Genomic DNA, 4308 nt, shown 5'->3' with positions numbered 1-4308 from the left:
CGAGTCTATAGTCTAGTCTATAGTCTAGTCTATAGTCTAGTCTATAGTCTAGGCTATATTCTAGTCTATAGTCTAGGCTATTGTCTAGTCTATAGTCGAGTCTATAGTCTAGTCTATAGTCTAGTCTATAGTCTAGTCTATAGTCTAGTCTATAGTCTAGTCTATAGTCTAGTCTATAGTCTAGTCTATAGTCTAGTCTGTTGTCTAGTCTATAGTCTAGTCTATAGTCTAGTCTATAGTCTAGTCTATAGTCTAGTCTATAGTCTAGTCTATAGTCTAGTCTATAGTCTAGTCTATAGTCTAGTCTATAGTCTAGTCTATAGTCTAGTCTATAGTCTAGTCTATAGTCTAGTCTATAGTCTAGTCTATAGTCTAGTCTATAGTCTAGTCTATAGTCTAGTCTATAGTCTAGTCTATAGTCTAGTCTATAGTCTAGTCTATAGTCTAGTCTATAGTCTAGTCTATAGTCTAGTCTATAGTCTAGTCTATAGTCTAGACTATAGACTAGTCTAGTCTATAGTCTAGTCTATAGTCTAGTCTATAGTCTAGTCTATAGTCTAGTCTAGTCTATAGTCTAGTCTATAGTCTAGTCTATAGTCTAGTCTATAGTCTAGTCTATAGTCTAGTCTATAGTCTAGTCTATAGTCTAGTCTATAGTCTAGTCTATAGTCTAGTCTATAGTCTAGTCTATAGTCTAGTCTATAGTCTAGTCTATAGTCTAGTCTATAGTCTAGTCTATAGTCTAGTCTATAGTCTAGTCTATAGTCTAGTCTATAGTCTAGTCTATAGTCTAGTCTATAGTCTAGTCTATAGTCTAGTCTATAGTCTAGTCTATAGTCTAGTCTATAGTCTAGTCTATAGTCTAGTCTATAGTCTAGTCTATAGTCTAGTCTATAGTCTAGTCTATAGTCTAGTCTATAGTCTAGTCTATAGTCTAGTCTATAGTCTAGTCTATAGTCTAGTCTATAGTCTAGTCTATAGTCTAGTCTATAGTCTAGTCTATAGTCTAGTCTATAGTCTAGTCTATAGTCTAGTCTATAGTCTAGTCTATAGTCTAGTCTATAGTCTAGTCTATAGTCTAGTCTATAGTCTAGTCTAGTCTATAGTCTAGTCTATAGTCTAGTCTATAGTCTAGTCTATAGTCTAGTCTATAGTCTAGTCTATAGTCTAGTCTATAGTCTAGTCTATAGTCTAGTCTATAGTAGTCTATAGTCTAGTCTAGTCTAGTCTATAGTCTATTCTCTAGTCTATTCTATAGTCTAGTCTAGGGTCTAGTCTATAGTCTAGTCTATAGTCTAGTCTATAGTCTAATCTATAGTCTAGTCTATAGAGTAGACCATAGACTAGACAAGTTTATAGGTTAGGCTATTAGCTGTACTCTAGACTGTTATATATTAAGAACGTTAGTGTGGAATAATTTCAGGTTTTATTAACAATTTCCTTCCATTTCTTTTTTAGCTTCACGTCTACGCAACGTTGCAACTTCACCGCCTAAACCTCTCAATTCACCCTCTTCGAATACAACCCGCCTGACAATTTTAAGTCCCGAAAAGATACATCGTTTAAATGCCAAATTAAATGATCAAAAAAAATCCACAAAATCCACCACCACCTCCTCCTCTTCACCCACAACAAAAACCTCCATTAATGATATTAAACCATTACAAAATTCTCCTACAAATAACACAACAACAACAAGTCATTCCATTAGAGGGACAACAGATAATGAACGAACAAAACGAAATGCCGTATCAAGATCCCAATTTTATACTAGATATTAAGAATGATAAAATCCCACAAAAAAAACACATTCCCTCCCTAACAAGAATCTCATTTTAAGAAAAAAACGTTATATTTTAATTTATCATTATAAAAACGAGAAGAAAATGAAAAAACGAACGAACAGGAAAATATTATTGAAACGATTTGTTTGAAAATTTTGCTCAAAAATCGATACCCCCAATCTTTATGTAAAATAATGTATAAAATCTAACAATTAAACTAAAGAAACAATTATACGTTTCAAGTGCCTGAGAAAATTACATCATTTAGCAATACATTTAAATATAAAAAGGACTTTAAAGGATTATACAAACAAATAATAATAATAACAAATATACATATTAAATATACTACTATTAATAAAACACTCTTTGTAAACCAGTTATAATATTGATACAAAAAAAAAACATATTTTTTATAAAATGTTGTAGTGCCATTAATTTTAAAGCTTAAACACTTAAGTTAATTATTAAACAAATAATTTAAAATGTATTTTTTTAATTTCTTATTAAGTCCAGCAAGATTTAACAGTATTTGTCTTAACTCTTTTGTGTATTTACTTAATATATTTTTTGGGATTTATTGTCCTACTTTTTGGTTTAATTTAAAAATTGCTCAAAAAAGACCTTTTTGTAGAAAAAAAGACAAAATTTTAAGTTTTTTTATATTTTCTTTTCTTTAACCCAAAACTAGTATTAAATGTCGTATTAAATTGTGTATAAATAAGTTGTTAGTATAACAGAAAAAAAACTAATTCTTAATTAATTGTTATCTTGTGTTTTAAGTCTTGTTTGAAATTTAAGAAAAAAAAATGTTGAAAAATATTTATAAATAACACTGGTATTTTTAGGCAGACAACTTTTTTTTATACAATACCTACCATCTACAAATTAATTTGTTTTCAAGTCATGACAAAATAATAGCAATTGCGTATTACAAAAACAAAACTTATAAATATTTAAACGTAAATAAAACTAAACCACAAATGATTGTTCTTTAAACCAAAAAACAGGAAAATTAATGTTGTTTTATTTGACAAATTTAAACTTTATTAGATAAGTTTAGTCCAGATAATAGATCAGTCTATAGTCAAGACTAAAGATCAGTCAAAACTATAGATGAGTTATAGTCAAGTCTATAGATCAGCTTATAGTTAAGACTATAGATCAATCTATTGTCAAGACTATAGATCAGTCAAAACTATAGATCAGTCTATAGTAAAGGCTATAGATCAGTCTATAGCCAACACTATAGATCAGTCTATAGTTACGACTATAGATCAGTCAGTAGTCAAGACTATAGATCAGTCTATAGTCAAGACTATAGATCAGTCTATAAGCAAGACTATAGATCAGTCTATAGTCAAGACTGTAAATCAGTCTATAGTCAAGATTATAGGTCAGTCTATAGTAAAGACTATAGGTCAGTCTATAGTCAAGACTATAAACCACTCTATAGTCTAGACTATAGATCACTCTATAGTCAAGAATATATAGATCACTTTATAGTCAAGACTATAGACCAGTTTATAGTCAAAACTACAGATCAGTCTATAATCAATATAGTCTTGACTATAGACTATAGGTCAATCTTTAGCAAGCTGTAGTCGAGACTATAGATCAGTCTATAGTCAACACTGGTCTATAGTCAAGACTATAGATCAGTCTATAGTCAAGACTATAGATCAGTCTATAGTCAAGACTATAGATCAGTCTATAGTTACGACTATAGATCAGTCAGTAGTCAAGACTATAGATCAGTCTATAGTCAAGACTATAGATCAGTCTATAAGCAAGACTATAGATCAGTCTATAGTCAAGACTGTAAATCAGTCTATAGTCAAGATTATAGGTCAGTCTATAGTAAAGACTATAGGTCAGTCTATAGTCAAGACTATAAACCACTCTATAGTCTAGACTATAGATCACTCTATAGTCAAGAATATATAGATCACTTTATAGTCAAGACTATAGACCAGTTTATAGTCAAAACTACAGATCAGTCTATAATCAATATAGTCTTGACTATAGACTATAGGTCAATCTTTAGCAAGCTGTAGTCGAGACTATAGATCAGTCTATAGTCAACACTGGTCTATAGTCAAGACTATAGATCAGTCTATAGTCAAGACTATAGATCAGTCTATAGTCAAGACTATAGATCAGTCTATAGTTAAGACTATAGATCAGTCTATAGTCAAGACTATAGATCAGTCTATAGTCAAGACTATAGATCAGTCAATAGTTAAGACTATAGATCAGTCTATAGTCAAGACTATAAATCAGTCTATAGTCATGACTATAGATCAGTCTATAGTCAAGATTATAGGTCAGTCTATAGTAAAGACTATAGGTCAGTCTATAGTCAAGACTATAAACCACTCTATAGTCTAGACTATAGATCACTCTATAGTCAAGAATATATAGATCACTTTATAGTCAAGACTATAGACCAGTTTATAGTCAAAACTACAGATCAGTCTATAATCAATATAGTCTTGACTATAGACTATAGGTCAATCTTTAG

The sequence above is a fragment of the Lucilia sericata genome, unplaced genomic scaffold (genome assembly GCF_015586225.1).
Source record: "Lucilia sericata isolate MDLA Ls3-8-SP2 unplaced genomic scaffold, ASM1558622v1 Contig001967F_arrow, whole genome shotgun sequence".
Taxonomy (NCBI): Eukaryota; Metazoa; Arthropoda; class Insecta; order Diptera; family Calliphoridae; genus Lucilia; species Lucilia sericata.
This window is presented reverse-complemented; position numbering follows the sequence as displayed.